The 19,876-nt window shown below is 39.0% G+C and overlaps 1 long non-coding RNA gene across 1 annotated transcript; it reads left to right on the top strand.

Annotated features, from left to right (window-relative positions):
- The first annotated feature begins 18,001 nt into the window (after nucleotides 1-18,001).
- On the top strand, nucleotides 18,002-19,655 carry LOC138243123 (uncharacterized). The gene is made up of 6 exons (XR_011191987.1): nucleotides 18,002-18,512; nucleotides 18,784-18,810; nucleotides 18,943-19,047; nucleotides 19,155-19,226; nucleotides 19,362-19,430; nucleotides 19,598-19,655. It is a non-coding gene; the product is annotated as an uncharacterized lncRNA (long non-coding RNA).
- Nucleotides 19,656-19,876: the final 221 nt, after the last annotated feature.

Raw genomic sequence — 19,876 nt, 5'->3', positions numbered from 1 at the left:
CATTTCCCTTCTTATCAGCAGCAATGAGCTCCCCCAGGAGGCGAACCGGCTCATCATGGAACACCCACAGGTATCTCAATTTTACCTCCTCCCCAAAATCCACAAACCGGACACCCCTGGACGCCCCATCGTATCAGCATGTAACTGTCCAACTACTTACATCTCAGCCTTTCTCGACAGCCTCATGAGACCGCTGGTTGAAGATCTTCCCTCATACATCAAAGACACCAACCACGCGCTCCAACTTTTCAATGATTTCCAATTTCAGGGTACCGAATGCCACATTTTTACCATGGACATCACATCTCTGTACACCGTCATTCCCCATAATGACGGCCTTACAGCCCTCAAGCACACGCTGGACAAACGCACAGTGCTTGATCCACCCACCCACACCCTGGTACGCCTTGCAGAATTGGTCCTCACACTGAACGCATTCTCTTTCAATAATCTTTTTTACCAACAGGTCAGTGGAGTTGCCATGGGCACCAGAATGGGACCCAGCTATGCCAACATTTTTGTCGGCTGGGTAGAAGAACGCTTCTTCACTTCCTACACTGGCTATGTCCCTGACCTCTACAAACGATATATTGATGACTGCGTCGGTGCCGCCACATGCTTCAACGATCAGCTTGAATTCTTCCTGCACCATTTCACCAACTTCCACCTGTCCCTCAAATATACGGTTAACATTTCTTCCACCACTCTTCCGTTTCTAGACATCCACTTGTCTATCAACTACCCCCGACTGTCCACTTCAGTTTATTACAAACCCACGGATTCACACAGCTACCTCCTGTACAGCTCATTTCACCCCAACCACACTAAAAACTCTCTTCCTTTTTCACAGTTCCTTAGGTTACGACGATTATGCAGCGACGACATCGACTTCGAAAACCAAGCCCTCGAAATGTACTCATTTTTTATCAACAGAGGATACCCCAGCAGTGTGATTGACAGGGCCCTTGCCCGAGCCAAAAACACCCCCCGGACCATCAACCCGATCAGGAACTCCCGCCGTAACAACCGCATTCCTTTGGTGCTTCCTTACCACCCTAACACACTTCCTATCCCCAGGACCATTAACCAGAACTTTTCCATCCTACAGGATGATCGATCCATTGGGGCCCTCTTTTCTGATCGCCCTATCATCTCATATCGCCGACCACCTAATCTGCGTAACCTCCTTGTCCACAGCTCCCTTGACCGCCCTCAGCAACCATCCACACCAGGCACTTTCCCTTGCAAAAGAGCTCGCTGTATCACCTGCAAGTACACAGCCACCACCACACTCATTCAAGGCCCCTCAGGACAATTCCGGATCACCCAGACAGCATCTTGTACCTCCAGCAACCTTATTTACTGTATCTCTTGCAGTAAATGCCCAGCCATCTACATTGGGGAAACAGGAAGGAGACTCGGAGACCGCTTCAGAGAACACGTCAGGGCTGTGAAGATTAAAGATCTCTCCAAGCCCATTGTTTCTCATTTCACCTCTGACGGCCACGACCACTCTAATCTCTCCGTCTGTGTTCTCAAAGACGGTTTTCTGAACTCATACATCAGAAAGACCACCGAAACTAAAATTATTCTGCAGCTAGGATCACACATTCTCCCTTCCCTTAACGACAGATTACTGTTCTTTTAAATTTTCTCCATTCATTGGAAGTTTCATTTCACACCTCTCTGCACCCATTCTGACTTCACACCTCTTGATTGGCCTCTCTTTCTGTCCCCTGCTCCCGCCTCTCACTCCTCCTCCCTCTCAACCTTTGTTCTCCCGCTACTTTACCTTTGCCTACTGCCCTGTCTCTCTCACACCTGAAGAAGGCTCCACGGCCGAAACGTTGTGTTCTCTTTCTTCTTTTTTTCAGCATGGAATAAACCTATTACTTGTTCCTGACTGAAGAGAGCCATCTACAGGCGAAAGGTGACATAACATCACAGCAGCACCATTTAAGGTGGTACGAAAAACACGCATAAGAAGCTGGTGAATTAGAAGCTACTGTAACTTCAGCCTCGTAGCAGACCCTGGGAGGCACGCTCAAAATAATCATCTTTCCCAGTACTTCAGAGTCATATTTAGATCGCTTTACTGCAATTTTATTTGATTGATGGGAGATGTGAAGCCATCGAGCCTGTACTGCGCTTTCACATTGAAAATGAAGCCATATCTCCTGCTTTCTCTCAGTGTCCGGGCTGCAATTGCGTGTAAAGGAGGCGACTTGAAAATGAAACGTGTAATCACCTTACAGAGGGTCTTCACGACGGGGTGCGTCAGCTAGTTCTCCATTATTGTCAGTTTACTGGACTTCTGAAGAAACCTATCTACAACGAAGATACAAACTGCACAGTTTAAGGCACATGAAGAGAAATCTGTTTGCTGATTGACTCAAAAAATGTCGATACAAATAATCTGCCAGGCTGATTTACTTGTCCGACCACCTCCCTCCGTCCCCCTTTGCTGTTAGCACAATTCTTTCAGTTTCTTTTCTTGTATTTTCCTTGCTATTTTAGTGTTCCCCATGTATAGATAGATCCACAACCGAAAACGGTTTCACCCTGTGTTTCTGCATACGTTGCACAGTTCCAGTGGCGCAATCGGTCAGCGTGCGGTACTTATACAGTAGTAGACAGCGGAGTCATGCCGAGGTTGTGAGGTCAAGCCTCACCTAGTGTCTTTAGCTACTGAAAGCAACTGTTAAGTTTAGATACTATCAGGTATCTGATGAAGATAAATTAACATCAAACGAAGAAGTAAAGGTTTACTTCGAGTCACAATCAAATAAGGCTCCGCAGCTGAAACATTGTGTTTCCTTCTCTTTTCAGCATGGAATAAACCTTGACTTTTTCCTTTGAAGCCCATGCATGCTGACGCAGCTCCCTACTTAAATTACCATCAGCTGTGTATCTCCAGCTGACCTGTACACAAATATATGAGAGAGGTCTACTGAGACGAGAGTAGCACTGAAGACTTGAAAAAGCTCTCGCATTAGACTCTGTGTTTTTGTTGTTCCCCAGATTTGTTTTTAATGTTCTTTTTCTTTTGATGTTGTTGCTTTTGGTTTTTTTTTTCGTAGTTGTTAGACAACTACCGGGATTTACCTAGGTTCCTGGAAGACTTCTTGTTTTGTGTTTGTTGTATTTTCGGGTTACAACAATTGTTTTTTTCTATTGATAGGACCCCACGCATTACTATGGGAGTAGTTAACATTAGTTCTTACATTGTACAGTACCTGAAATTACCACATAAACTACTACTCTGTTTCCTTTTTTTTGACAGGCACAAGTGAAGTTTGTTTTTCCTTGCTGCTGATTGGTAGCTACAATGGGTCAATTGCAATAAACTTATATTCAATAAACTCCGCTGAAATTTGTCAGCAACTCTGTACTAAACCTGTTCTCAATTGCAACAAACCTAAAATAACAGCTGCTGCCCGTTAGATGTTACTGCATTAGGAGTCTAGCTTAAACCACCTCTTCATAGGTTTTAAGCAACTCAGTAGCGGACTAAGCAGAACAATTGATCACATTAGAACTGTTTTGAATGTAATGGAAATAATGCACTCATTAAGTAACAAGGTTATGCACCACTTGCTTGAAAATTATTATTATATTTAACTAAAATTGCTTTCCAGACACCACAAATATTCACAATGAATGTTATCATTACACGTATTTATTAATAAAAGTGTTATTTATTAATAATTAACTTCCATGTATATCTTTATTAGTAGCTGTATTACAAGTAATGCATATACAGTCTTTATTATAGTTAGTTTTCAGTTATCCTGGGGAGGGAAGAGAATGGAAATTAAGGAAATAAAAATTTAAAGGGCTTTTAAGTCTTCAATGTGTACTGTCATAGCTGTGTGTTGTCATATCTGGGTGTTAATTTAGTATATTTGTTGTATTATTTATTGTGATTTGACACTAAACTTGTGTTTCTCAGGAGAAAGCAGTAATATTTTTTTTTTAGTTTTTTGAGGGTACAGAAAATTGTATTGTACGGCCAAATGTAAGGTTACATTAAGAAACCCTTATTGTTACCTTTTGCAACGTTATTTATTTAAGACGGTTCTTCAGAATAGTGTCCCTTACGTATCTGTGACTGTGGTCCAACAATAACGGTGCTGAAATAGCCGGAATGTGTGGGAAGAAGATGGAGATGGAACAGGAGGCTTATTCAGTCGATAGAAAGGTTGTGTAGGACTGAACACACTACGGTTATGGTATTGGGTTTAAGAGCATTACGATCCTACAGTCTCCTGATCCGTAATCAGATTCGTTATCCAATGCACCACTGGCCCTTGTACCGCATTCCTCAAGTGCACCACTATGAGCTTGCGCCGCTACAATAATAAATCGCCCCAGTCCAAATTTTCTCAATTAGGTGCACGCTTTCTATGTGTATTTAGTTAAACAGTCTTTAATTTTGTCTGTTTTAAAAATTGCATCTCTTTAAAACAGACAAACGAGTTTATGTGTCGCGCTGAAATTGGGAATGAGGGAATTCAAACGAAAGAAATCACAGAAAAGATATGGCGCTTAAAAAGAAATCCAGAGTGGAGATGCTGGTGATAGAAAACGATGCATGAGATGCTTTACCTCTGAACTAAACTCGGCTCTTTAATTGTGTTAGGAAGAGTGAATAGCCAACAGTGTACATTTTAAAAATCAAAGCAAGACAATGAGACACGCAGAGAATTCGGAACACGAGCCTCTCCTTCATTGTTTAATGAGCTTTTAATGAACGCCTAAGTGAAAGACAAATTTACTATTTTCACTTTGTGATTAAAAAACACTTGTATCACGTTAAGCACTCCTGATGGTGTCGAATAGTTCTCTTTTCTACCCTCATCATTTGAGGATCCCTAGCTAAAATATCTTTTTAAACTACAACAAAATTGCAATATTTTGAATACTATTTAAGTTTACATAGTCACATTCCCGTGATATTGACTTAGGCGCTCAACTATTAACTTCTTGTAGTTTGACTTGTGCCAAAAGTTTGAAATCTCTGCAACTATCAGGATGCTTAAGGACATCCAAAGAAACCCCATCACATTTAGGGGAGACGGTGTTGAGGTCGGATTAATTTGAAATGCGTCTTTGGGACTTTTGATTTACCAACGTTATGTTTAACTGAAGGATACGCTGACTGACTGTGCCATAGAAACTAACGCACATCACCTTTCTTCTACATTCACAGGTTTTTGGCTAAAGACAAAAAAATCTTTCTCGTTTCCTTGCCAGCTGGCAGTAATTCCTCTGCACTGACAAAACAGATGAGTATTTTATCTTTTGCAATTTGTATGGATTTTTTTAAAAACAAGTTGTTCCAAAAATTAAATGAACACTTCCATTAAATTTAATGTAGAAGCATGTTGCTGTCCATAATGATAAACTGTGTGGCAAGACAGGCACCACTGGGACTCAACCCCAGGATCTCCTGTTTACTAGGCAGGCGCTTTAACCAACTAAGCCACAGCATTCTCTTATCATAGTGTTAATCCCGCATCAGCAGGGTCAGCTTGTCGGCACGCCCGTTTCCATTTGGTGGTTTGAGCTGATGTTGCCATGACGTTGCCATTAAATGCGACCAAGAATACTCCAACCGGCGCGCCGCTACGCCTACTGTCGGAGAACTAAGCCATGGCACTGGCATCAAATATCCCTTTTACAGCCACTTGGACACATCTCAATTGCTCTGAGACACCTGCATTCAGTGTGCGCTGAGCCTGCTTGCTGAGCAAAGTGACGAGAAATGGCTTATGTCCAAGGAGCTCAATTTGCTTTTTATGTTCAACGGGGTGTCCACTACAGCCGGCACTGAAGCGCAGCACAGGCTCTGTGGTTTGACATCTCCCAAGGTAAATGTTGAAATTGTAGGTGGAAGAGGAAAATTACCCTCGAGCATGGGGAAAGAGCCAACTCATGTCCGGAAGGGGCTAAAGTGTGTATGGAGGTGGCCTAGTGGTTAAAGCAATAACTTCTTAATACATTATACTCTGCACAAGTAGGTTTGAACCCCATCCTCGTTGAGGAAGGGCTTTGACACATTTTGACCTTTTTAAACTTGGTGTGCTTTCATTTTGTTTGTTCACTCCTATACTGTAACAGTAATATTTCTAGATGTGCATGAACATGGTAGGCTGACAGCAGGAACATGTGGCCCACAAGCATTGACAATATCAGAGGTGTCTGCAGTGTGTTGGTTTGTGAGCAACAGTAAAATAACTTGACGTGGAAGCAGGTGTGCCTGCATTAACACAGCTCCATCGAGCGGAAAAAGCAACACAAGAACGGACTTAAATTCAACAGCGAGTTTCTGTAGCTGAAAACAGAAACTACTCCACGTGATGATTGAACTCACAACCTCGGCATAACTCCGCTTTAAAAGCACCCCAACCTGACCAATTGCGCTACGTTCTGAATTGTTAAGAAATCATTGTAAAACCAACAGAAAGTACAAACTTCTATAACTACAATCCTAGTTATATAACAATTGTAAGTATAAGGATAAACTACTTCAAGGCATTGGTCCAACTGAGCAAATAAGGTCGTAATAATGTTGTCACCCCAAAACATAGACACTATGTAACATGCTGTTCCTGGACGGATAGCCCTTCTGCACATCAAACATTTTCACAAAACGTCCTAGAGTTACAAAAACACTTACTTTGTGTATAAAGTGCTCACCTTCATTTTCCGAGATGTTTCCTATCACTTCTTTGTCAGCTTTGAATATAGTGCTTCTTTGGAGCAGGCTTCAGACCTTTTATTTTATTTATAAAGGAGGCCCATTCCAAAAGGTCTAATTCCAGTTTTAGAAATGCTTTGGGCAGTGTGTTTTATATAACGCACAAACAGTATTCTGATTGTATACTGTAGACCTGTGTAGCAATCATACTGGACGTGACTGGGATTCTGAAATGTTTCTTGAAAAGTTATTCAGGGCTGCTTGAATCTATAATAAAAAAGTGACCCGAAACTTCCTACCTTCCAATCACTGATGTGGCTCTCCCTAAACCTGTACGTGATGTTTTGCAGATGTGCAATGTGCCTTTACTCCTGTATTAAAAACGACCTCTGTTGTTGGGCGGAGTTGAAGGAGAACTAACTGCACAGAAAAAGTATGTAACGATAAAATATTTCTACACTTAAGAATGTCCCTTTAAATCCCTGCTCACACACGTCGGTGTGGGGAGTGGGCAGGTAGAGAGCTTTTACAGATGCTCATGATGTTTCTCATGGGGTGTTACCTGCAGTACAGGTCAGAACAGCTGGTCTGATTGTCTTAGAAAACAAAAAATTAAAATCAACAGGGAAATTGAACAATACAGAAATCAGTGCAGTATACAATAGGAAGCAATCAAACAAAATGCTCAGCAAAAATCGTAGTTGAGTAAATTGAAAAATAATATTTGTAAGCAAAGGAGAGCCCGCGCTGCGTGTGAAACACATCAATCGTTCAGCATTTCTGAAACGTTTAATTGAATTGACAAAGAAATCCTCTCCTTAAACTTCGAAAAGGATTATCTGTTGAGCCAGCAGGCGTAACACTGCAGTTGCCCGTTTCTCACAGGTGTTTGAAGTTGTGGATAACATTTAGCAGGTTTGGCACCGTGGCTTAGCTGGTTAAGAAGCCTCACTAAAACCCAGGAGACCCTGGGTGTGAATCCCACCGGTATCTATTCGTAGACAACAGGCCACTCATTGTCAATATTTATGGAGCTTAATTTAAAGACAACAGGAGAAGCATGAGTTACAGCTCTCTGTAGCTGTTTTGTATAGCTATGTATCGGTTGGCTTTGTGGTGCAATGGAGAGTGCATTGGATTTCTAAGCCTTGTTAGAATGAACTAATTCTGAGGTTGTGGGTTCAAGCCCTACCACAGTCATGTATCATTTTAATTCAACCTTTCAAAATCCTCTAGGGATTAGTGTTGATCAAGTCAAATAAAGAACTTCTTAAGAGTCCACAGTTGAAAATGAACCACCAGCCACAAGAAATAAATTAGCACTGGACTGTGATCACATCACTCCTGTCCTGGAGTCCTTGCACTGGCTTCCTGTCAACTTCAAAATCCTCATGCTCACCTATAAGGCTCTCCATGGCTTGGCACCTCAGTACCTGTCTGGGTTATCGCCCTATTCCCCACCTCACAACCTTCGCTCTTCTAATTGTGATTTCCTATCTGTCCCCCAGTCCAACTACACTCTATGGGTGACAGGGCCTTCTGCTGTTTTCCCCAAAGCTCTGGATCTTTATCCCCAAGGATATCAGAGAGTCACCTTCTCTAAACTCCTTCAAATCCAGACTCAAAACCCTCTTCTTTAGAAGAGCCTTTAATGAACTATTCTTTACCCCTCTGTTCCTACTGTATTTAATACCACCATCTATTGTCTCCTCTAACTGTGTATTCTCATCCTGCTTATCTTGTGTATTTTTTAACTTTATTGTTGTCATTCTGTAAAGCGCTTTGAAAAGCCACCTTTAAAGGTGCTATATAATGTAAAGATTATTATTATTATTATTATTAATAATGAACAGTGCATTTAACACTGAGCACATGCGGTCCTTCTTTGCAAAGGATTGCAAAGGTTGGGAATTAGCTTTTCACTCGTGTTGTTGAAGACCGTATCCTGGCTTTGTTGCAGGAAATGTCTGGATGCCATCACCGGATCAAGGAGAGGATCAGGGTTATGGGAAGTCTTTTTGATGCCTGACACTGTGTGTTTCCTGGTTGTAACGGGTGTCATTCTGGACCTAAACAACAGAGAACACCATTGAAATCGCTGAACTGCCTAGCGGACACTTTGTCGCCTTCTTCTGACCTGTATTTAATGCGGTTCTCTGAAAACTTGGCACGTTATATCTGTGTTACCTTTATGGAGGGCACACTCATAAGAATCATAGATTCGATCACAAGCATCTAAAAATGAGCATGAGAAAATGACATCACGCTATAAGGCTGAATGGCACAAATTCTCCTGTTACTTCTGCAGCAGATGTGTGTTTTTTGCTTCTTAACACTGAGATGGAGATATTTGGCAGCAGTGGGATTCCAACTCACACCCCCAAAGAGACTAGAGCTTAAATCCAGCTCTTAATTAAAAACTAGGTGACTAGTAAGGGTTGGTAGGAGAGGAAAGGAATAAATGCTTCTTTTTTGGACAAATTTATTTTTTTTGGACAGATTTAATAAAAAAAATAAATCTTGTTTTATTTTTTGGATAAAGTAGACTTTATCTACTAAAAGAAGGAAAGAAATATTTGATTATTATTTTTTCACCAGTTGTTTTGATCAAATTATTGTAACGCAGTGCCATATTAAGATATAATATGTACATGAACGTCATGTCTGAGTCGATGATGGCAGCTGAGTATCGCTGGAGGACAGTTTATCATGAGTGGGTAAGCCTGCATAATGAGGGAGAAGAGATCGGCCTCTCTGACGCAGTGTCCAGTGACACTAACCTTCTGTCCTACTGTTCGCTGCTAATGTAGAGGGTGAATGTAAGGTTTCATTCTTGTTTCCGAGCACTTTTTTTGTTGCTGAAAATTAATCTTTTAATTTTCATTTGAATGAATTCCGATATTGTCACCTAATTCTATACATTGTTTCATTAGACTAGAACATTTAGAGGAGCTCAATTGCATTTATGAATTGCATAGTGATATTATTTCTTTAAATACTTCAGTCAAAAATGTAAAGAAGGTGCTCCTGTTTTCACCATTATAAGAACTGTGATGCACCAGTAATATTTACTCTCACAAAAGTATTGTAATTGTATTGTTCTGTTCTGTAACAATCTTGAGTGACACAAACCTTCTGTTTTACTGCACTTCACTTCTCCAGAGGCCAGTTCAGCACACAAAGATCCTCAGTCAAACAAACACTGCAATCGCTTGATAAACGCCATTTCTCATCCTTTCTCTTAGTGTCGGTGCTACTATTGTATGCAAAGGAGGCGACTTGACAATGAAATCGAAAAGAGAGTCTTCATGAAGGTGTGCGTCGGCAAGCTCTCCATTGGCAATTGACAGGGCTTGTGAAGAAACCAATCTCATTCAACAACCATACAAATTTCACAGCTTAAGGCACATGAAGCGAAATCTGTGAGCTGATTGACACAAAACAATGTCACTTCACATTATCTGCAAAGTGGTTTTGCTTGTCTGACCACCTCTTCCTACTTTACAGTGAGCACATATATTTCAGTTTCTTTCCCCCATGTGGAGATGTATCCATTGCCAAAATTGCTGTCCGATTATTTAAATTATCTGTAAAACTGTTACATGACTTCATCTAATTGTAAATTTATAAGACGGTCTATGAGACATTTGTGAGAGTAGCTGAATCCCAGGGCTGGTATGGAATCACACACAGACGGGTCTTCTGTGAGATCTGAGTCCCACTGCTCAGAGCTACAGACTGGTCAAATGGTCACTATTGTAGACACGACCATCGGACCATCGGCTACAAATAATCAATATACTGATAATAGTGTCAATACTGGTATTTATTACATAAATACTCTATATAAATAATAAGATAATTACACACTGATATGTGTTATAAAACATTTATAAACATTTTGGGAGGCTGACATACAGTAAAGAAAGTAATACTGAAGGGCTGGAAGTCCTGCAAAGCATTAATAGAACCTTCTTGCGTTCGACCTGGAACAGAGCCCACAACTGCCAGATCAGTGACCCCTGAGCCCAGTTCACAGAGAGGAGAACCAGGAGCTCTTTTATGTCTCTAAGAGGGCTGGGAGGAAGGATAAAAGGGGGAAATGTGACATGAGTCCAGGCCGTTCTGTCTGATATTGTTCATGTAGCAGCACTGATTGTCTGAATATGTTCTGGTTCTGGATTGTGAGGATAGAGAGCACTATGGAGTTGAGATCCTGTCTGAGTGTAAGTCTGAGCTGTGAATCTGACTGAGAAGAGAATGATGATTTTTAATTCTGCCTCTGAGAATTTTTCTTCTTTTCCAAGTGGTGTTACATCCCCTTCAGATACTCTACACAGACTGCCAGAGAGAAGAGGAAAGAGAGATGGACAGATAAGAGCACACACAGCAAGAGACACATACGTCTTGATTTACTTTGAAGCAAGTGTTCATTTCCTTTCTGGAACAAGTTGTTTCTGAACTTCAAGAAATTCATACAACTTCTGAAAGATAAAATACAAATCTTGCTTCTCAGGACAGAAGAAATGCTGCAAAAAAATGCCAGTGATTTGTGAAAAGCAACGGGATTGTGTCCCTGTGCAGCTGTTAAACAAAGGGCTGCTGGGTCAAACGCACTCAGGGACGTGCTTCAGATTGTGATGATGTAAACATAATCTCCGCTAAAAATTGAAGGGATTTCTTCGCAAACCCTCTTGAATGTTGCAGGAGATCTTCGTGTTTTACTCATGTGCAACTACAACAAGTAAACAATTAAGTACCTAAGTCAATGTCCAAGAAAACCATCTTCACGTGTGGAATTTTTCTTTAACTGAATGTTGGGAGAATTCATTTATACACCCGTTGTATCCTTAGCAAAAATATTTTAAAATTAGAACACAGATTTGTTGGAGAACTTGACAATCCTTGACAATCATTATTAAATGAGCATTATACAAATGTGCGTTGATATTTTTAATATGTGCCTTAATTGTAATATATATATACACATAATTGCTTTGATATGGATGTTAATTTGAAGGAATTGAGGAAACTCTGAAGATACATTTGGGCATCTGCTATTGGTAAAGATGAAAGAGTACCTTAAGTGTGAAGCTTGTATACACACGAGAGAAAAAATCAGTTTAAATTCACTTCATTAAATTGATGGTGTGCTAAATCAATCATGCATACAGTGTACATAGCAGAGGATGGTTTCGATCCATCAACCTCTGGGTTATGGGCCCAGCACGCTCCCGCTGCGCCACTTTGTTAACAGTTGCCATATAGCGATTCAACACAACTGCTCTATCTTTGCTTTCTAAAAGCGCGCCCGAGATGAAAAGTCTAAACGGCAAACGCAGACGTCACTTTGAGCACTTGGTCTTTTATAGTACAAATCATCACCCGCTGCTCTACATGGACGTGTCTTCAATATCGTTGAGAACCAAACCTTCTGCTTTCTGAGGCAACTGATTCTTTTGTCATTAATTCCCAAATCTTCAATGAGAATCAGTGAAACAAAAATCAAACACATGTACACACTCGCGTCCTAACATGAAAGAAAAATCTACACCCACTTTATAATACTGAAAATGATTCAGGAAGTACAGCAAAGTTCTAAAACCAGCGAATGCATCTGCATACATAAAATGTCATTTTTTCAAAAGTAAAATCTTCAGCTTTGAAAGATTGACATCCATATATTTTTGTTTTTCTCTTTTTTTACATAACACGCTTTCGAGAAATAAACTGTCTTTTAATTAAGGCTTCATTAGAAAATGTGTATCTTGGTTTGCTAAGTTAAAATCGGCACATCCCAGTGGGCAAAAGATGTAGAATATACGACTATTAAACGCATACCTTAGACGTGTAAATGTGCTCCGTAACTGGTCTAGAATGAAATTCTAATATACGTATATCGTTATACGTCAATTAGACATCTATGATTATATGTTTATTATACATAATTGGTTGGAGTTCTATTATATGGATACATTTAGAAGACTATTATACATATATAGTTAAAGGTCAATTATGCATCAAAGAAAGATTTTTATAGGTGTAGAAACTAGTAAATAAAGCCAATGATTTATTTTAGAAATGTATTCTTAAAATATACAATTATTCACACCTGGAAAATATGTAGTTCAAATTATACATTATATACAATATTGTAATCAACAAATGTCTAATCATCATTAAAAAACACAACTAGTAAACTTACAAATTCTAGTAATATGGCGATATATATATAGTAATATATAGTAATGACAAACACAAACTAATTACTTGAACACGCTAATATTTAACTCAAAACCACATTTCGATTCAAATATAAATTTTAAAATTTACAACTTCTTTATTTCCACAAAAATATTATTAATGTAGCACAAATGCTACTTTCTAATGAAGACAGAAAGAAACTGTTTGTTTTGTGTCTCATGGTGATCCTCCTCTCGATACTAATGAAATGTTTAATATGATCCCTCGAGAAAAAAAAGGAGTCAATTTCCGCCTGGAATGATTGATGCCCCATCAAACATTTTGTAATATCCCAGTGGGCATTGATTCGTCGAATATACGTATATTTACGGCGAAATTACGTCTATACGTATATATACGTCGCCTCGACGTATAATCAACGTCGAATTGCAACCGTAAAATCGACGACATGAATAAACGCATATATAACGTCGAAAACACATCTAACACAGTGCCTGAGGCTTTTTACTGTATGTATCGTGTGTGCCGCAACTAGGAGTATACGGCACTCTGCACAGTGCACGAAGTAAATTATTTTGCAGTTATTAATTTACACGTGTATAATAAATATAGTAAATATAATAAATAAATTACTGCAAAATAATTTACTTCGTGCACTGTGCAGAGTGCCGTATACTCCTAGTTGCGGCACACACGATACATACAGTAAAAAGCCTCAGGCACTGTGTTAGATGTGTTTTCGATGTTATATATGGGTTTATTCATGTCGTCGATTTTACGGTTGCAATTCGACGTTGATTATACGTCGAGGCGACGTATATATACGTATGGACGTAATTTCGCCGTAAATATACGTATATTCGACGAATCAATGCCCACACCTTGGCATACAAGGGTTTTGCTGAGGGGGTCTTGCCACCTGCCTGAAAAAAAACAGTAAAATGTTTGAGTGCCTATAGAGTTTCTATTTTTATTTTCTTGACAAAAGTTGATACCATTTCCTGGATACCCTGTCCCCCATCAGTGCGCGGTGCCCGGGGAAAAAGCTGTAGGGGGGCGTCTGAAATTCTGAGGGGGGAGTGATATTTCGGTTGAAACGGAGCTGTACGGTGCAGCTACCCAAATGAAATCTCGCAGCTATGCCATTGATTAGTGCTTCATGATAGAAGATAACGACTAGCAATCTGGTATTTGTGATGAAGTTCAGTTTCACATTTTTCGTCACTCTCACGGTTTGTATTGCCTGGAGCGAAAAGTACCAGCGTTCATTTTTGCAGCTACATGGACGTTCTGAATCGTTAAGAAAAAAATGTTGTAAAACCAACAGAAAGCACAGACTGCTATAACTAGTCCTAGTTATATAACGATTTTAAGTATAATGATAAACTCCTGCAAGGAATCGGTCCACCTGAGCAAACAGGATCGTAATGTTGACACTCAATAACGACACTGATATGTGCAGTTCCTGGACGGATAGCCCTCCTGCCCATCAAACAGACTGAGTGACTGTTCGTGTCATTTAGTATTGTCTGACCATTGACAAAGTACAACTATTTTTTTATGGCGCAAATTAAGTTAAGTAAATCCTTTTGCCCAAAACTGAAGGGACGACACTCCTCCCCCCGTTACGCCAGGCCTGTTCCCAATCCTTTTCCATAATGTCATTATACTGTATATAATAACAGTGACTGATCCTTACTAACTGTATGCGTTAAAATTGCACATCAGCACATAGCAGGGGGCACATGTATTATCAATTTTAAATTTCAACCATAATATCGACAACATTAATAAACGCATACGTTGAGAAAATATCTAACCCAGTATAATTTCCGGTTATATACCACAATGCATTGCTAGTATTCGTTGGTCGCCATTTTGGCCACGTTTTTCAATCGTAGAAGAAGTCCGCGAATATCGCAGCGAAGTATAAATAATAATAATAATAATAATACTATCTGAATACATACAGATCTTACTTAATATTATTTTGATTAAAAAAGTATGTTAATAAGCAAAAAATGGCACATAAAAATAGTGTGAAGGGGAAGATTACACAAAATCGTTTTGCCGTTTCTCTAATTTGAGAATCAGAAAAAACAGCACATGTTCAGCAGGTCATTGAAAATAAGTATGTAACATGTACCTTTAACAACGTCAATGCTAAACAACCCTTAATGTTATAGTACCCCATAAATTTGTAAAGTATGTGATGATAATTTTCTCTGATTCTCCTAAAAATATATGGATATTCTTAGAAATTAGAATTGCCTCAGCAAGACAACTTTAAGGAATAACGATATGTTTTTATGGGAAAAAATAATCGTGGAGTTATACTCCTTTCTGTGTGATTTCTGAAATAATGTTATTGTTCTAAATTTAACTAGGCAATGATATACGGGAAATACCTGCGTAGTGTGACCTTTCTTACTCACCCTTTTGAAGTTAACAACATTTTTATCACAGTCATTTTGTTCTCTTAATCAAATTAGATTATATAAATGTAAACGGTAGAAAATCTCTGTTAAAATACCAAAAATAAAACTGATGACAGGAATGGCGGGAAATTACCGAGCATACGGTATGGTCTAAAACATGCAACAGTGCTGTATGTAATTTATTTACACAGGTTTGCATACAGGAGTTTCACGAGGGGGTCTTGCCACCTGCCTGAAAAAAAATGTAATTATATGTTGATTTCTTTGAATGACAATTTCTATTTATATTTTCTTAAGAAAAGTTGATACCATTTCCTTTTATATTACATCGTCCTTATAGTACCTGACATACAACAGTCACTGTTTATTTACTGTTTATTTGCATGTGTTACAATTATCTGTAGGTGCACATCAGCACGCAGGGGGCACACCAAATCAGACTTTATGTCAAAGCACTATTTATCCCGATGGAGGAAGCGACGTGCAGAGCTAAATGCTCTTGCAGAATCCAGCAGTGATGATCAAGATGACAGTTTTCACATAGATGACACCACGGACGAGAATGTGGAACAGTCCTCTGGTGATATGGGTGCTTGTGTCAGTGATGACATTACACACCAGGATTCAAATGACTATGGGTACACTGAAGAAGTTATTACTTCTGAAGAAGAAATCTTGAATGAGGTTGAAATTTCTGACTCTGATGAATCTGATGTAACTGACCCCAGTCCTGAATCTACTGACCTTGTAGATGAGGCACAGACTGACCCAGCAAGGCCAAATCTATCTACCGAACTTGTAGCTTGGTCTGCAAAGCATGGTTGTAAAAGACAGTGTTTCAATGATTTATTGGAGATATTGAGACGTCAGGGGCACAAGCTTCCAAAGGATTGCAGGACTCTCCTTCAAACACCTAATAAAGTGCAAATCAGTGATAAATGCGGCGGTCAGTACATTTACTTTGGATTAAAGAAAGGAATCCTGAAAAACATATCTTCTTCTAAAACATTCCAAGAAGGCATGCATTCTGTAGACCTGTGTATCAATGTTGATGGAGTTCCTCTCTTCAAATCTACATCTGTGCAATTTTGGCCTATTTTGTGCTCTTTTCATCAATTCCAGCCTTTCATTGTAGCATTATTTTGTGGAGGGTCCAAGCCTGAATCAGTTGATGATTATGTGAGTGACTTTTTAGAGGAGTTAAAGTTACTCACCAATAATGGCATTCACTTTGAAGATAGAGTATTTAATGTTACTGTGAAGGCTTTTATATGTGATGCCCCTGCACGCTCATATCTGAAATGCTGCAAAGGACACAATTCGTACTTTGGCTGCGAAAGATGCAAAATTAAAGGGAGCTGGGAGGGAAGAGTTGTTTTCACAGGGGACGAGGCATGTAATGATCATACAGATGAACAATTCAAGAACTTTGAGTACAAGGAACACCAACAAAGACTTTCTCCCTTAGCTGCTGCTGGAATTGGGTGCATAAGCCAATTCTCCCTTGACTACATGCATCTAGGTCTTGGTGTTGGCAAGAGAATTCTTATTTTCTTAAAGCAAGGACCACCTAAATGTCGACTGTCTGTCAGGCAGAGGAAAGAAATTTCTGATAATTTGGAAATTCTTAGCGGAAAGATGCCTGGGGAATTTGCTAGACAGCCAAGATCCCTCTCAGAGCTTGACAGATGGAAGGCTACAGAGTTCCGCCAGTTCCTTTTGTATACAGGCCCCATTGTGCTTCGTAATGTTGTATCAAAGGAACTATACACCCATTTTCTGATGCTAACAGTTGCTCTTTCCATTATGTTGGACTCGGACGAAAGAAAGAGAAATGCCTATCTCAACTATGCCCAAAAACTGCTTGATACCTTTGTTGACAATGCTCAGCATTTGTATGGACCAACATTTGTTGTATATAATGTGCACAGTTTGAGACATCTACATCAGGATGTGGTACAATTTAATTGTTCCTTAAATTATGTATCTGCATTCCCATTTGAAAACTTTTTACAGTCCTTGAAGAAACTAGTGCGGAACAGTCATAACCCTATAGCTCAAGTAGTAAAGAGAATGAAGGAGAAGGAAAGAGTTCAGAGCAACTGTGAAGCATCTGGTTCACGGATGTATATTTCGTCAAGACAAAAAGACTGTTGTTTCCTGTTGGATAATGAGGACTTTGCATTTGTGAAGGAGAAAAGAGCAGACAGAAGTCTTCTATGTGATGTTGTACGACAAACTCAGACTTGTAACTTCTTCACTGAACCATGTGAGTCAAAACTGCTTAATATTGTATATGTTAATAGTCTGGAGGTGCATGCAAGGGAGAAATTCCTCTCTGTAAAAGAGTTGCACAGAAAAGTAGTGTGTCTCCCATATGGTGCTGGTTATGTCCTTTTCCCTCTTCTTCATGGCATAGAACATAATCCTGTTCCATGAAGAAGTTGCAACTTTGATTCACACAGGATGCTTCAGTCTGCTCTTTTCTCATGGTGAAGTTTAAATTTTAAAGTTTGTGAGGAATTGCATGTAGTGAATACCATCTAACTACAAATGTATAAATAAAGCAGAATGTTTATTATTGAATTATGTGTTTTTATTGAGTATAATCATTATAAGCGAACATACGTTTAGTAATCAGCACCACAATCTGAATTAAGACTCAAAATTAAAATGTGTATGTCTGTTTCAGGTGATGTGGACACGTGCAGTTTGGATAGAGCAGGAGGGGGAGGTTGAGGGAGTCTTGCCCTCAAACTGGGTGGATGCCCGAAGAGAGTATGTGTGGTGGCCGAATGATCCAAAGCAGGCCACAAAACTATACAAAGAGAAGGCCAACCCTAATAAAGATACTTGGGTTACCTTCAAGCTCATTAAAGTTAAACATATATCAGGTATAGCTTTCTTTGAAAATAAGAGCAAATTCCTGTTAATTATTATAAATTCCGATTGAATATTTACAGTAACTGTCTATGTACATGTATTAGTGCAACAATACCCTTTTCATATTTGATCATATGTAATGTAAATATAATTATTTGTAGACAAGAAATCAGAGTGTGATCACTTTGATTTAACCACCTCTGTTACGGATGCTGAAGACGAGGATGAGACACCCAATCCAAAACGCAAAAGTAAGAAGCGGGTGTTCTCCGATTACGTTGATGGTATGTAAAAGTAACAATCTCAATCTCAATAGCTATATTTTTAAACAGTTCTTAATATCAACTGATGCCTCATTTAGCTTGTACCTTGTTATTGATTTTTTTTACAACTCTTTAAAATAAGTCATTTTGAAAGGTGTTCTGTATGAAAATGTTAAAAATCTTATCAGATTTGTTGATAATTGAAATTGCTTAAAATTTTGGTTAGCTTATTCTATATTAAACTAATTTTCAGTATTATATTGAAATATGAAAATTTTCTATTATATTACAGACTTTGATTCTGATGCTGCTACTCCAAGTAAGTCAGTTTCTCTCCCTTCAAAGTTCACAAAATAAAGGAAATAAATTCATTGTAAAAAGTTACAGATAAAGTTGATTAAATAATTTAATTTGATATGAAATATTTTACTGCCATATTTTTTCTGTTTAGAAAAGAAGAAGCCACCGAAGCTGCCAGTGCCACCCCCCAAACTGAGATTCTCTCCTAGGAAGAGTGTCTCCCAGAGCTCACTCAGCTGTTCAAGTACGTTTAAAGGTAGGTTATTGGAATTAAAGTTAAAATGTTTTCTGAATGTACTCAGAAGATAACCATCATCAATCATATTTTAAGACAAGTTAACACCATTTTTTATGTTATTGAAGCCCAACCATCAAAGGTGAGAACCTCCCCAAGGAAAAAAACGGTGCCGAGTTCTGGCTTCAACATTCCTGAAGGTATTACTACATTTTTTGCCTACATCTAATTACTCTATGAAATTGAGATGAAGTTCTATGACAAACTAAATGACTAAATTGAAATATTAAGTTATGTGATAAAGTAAATGTTTTCCATAACTGAATTCTTTTCAGAGTCTCCCAGGCAGAAGACCATGTCCAGACCAGAAGAGAAAAGAGAGAAATATCCTCTTTCAGAAGGAAGTAAGTACAGTTAAAATGAACTACAGATGTGGGAATTTTTTATTTTTAAGATTATAAATTGCATGTAGCACATTAGCAACACTACAGTAATGCTAATGTGACAAAAGTGTAAGAAAATCCTAACCCAATTCCTTTTAAATGCTGACATAAAATGTAAATTATTTCAGAGTTTCAGAAGCGGGTATTGGGCCTCCTGATAGAGATGAGGGATGAATTGAGGCGTTTGGGTAGGTCCACGGAACCGGTGGACTCCCAATTCCACATCAGGACCACAATGGAAGAGTTCTGTGCATATGAGCAAGCACTTGACAGCATGGACAATCAAAACCTGCTGGTATGATATTATATTCTCACTGTGGTGTAGAAAATATTCACTACCAATATTCTAGGTTTCAGATGGGTCATAATTTTATAGCCTACATTTGATTAATATGATCCATCTCTGG

The sequence above is a fragment of the Lepisosteus oculatus genome, chromosome 14 (genome assembly GCF_040954835.1).
Source record: "Lepisosteus oculatus isolate fLepOcu1 chromosome 14, fLepOcu1.hap2, whole genome shotgun sequence".
NCBI classification, from domain to species: domain Eukaryota; kingdom Metazoa; phylum Chordata; class Actinopteri; order Semionotiformes; family Lepisosteidae; genus Lepisosteus; species Lepisosteus oculatus.
This window is presented reverse-complemented; position numbering and strand designations above follow the sequence as displayed.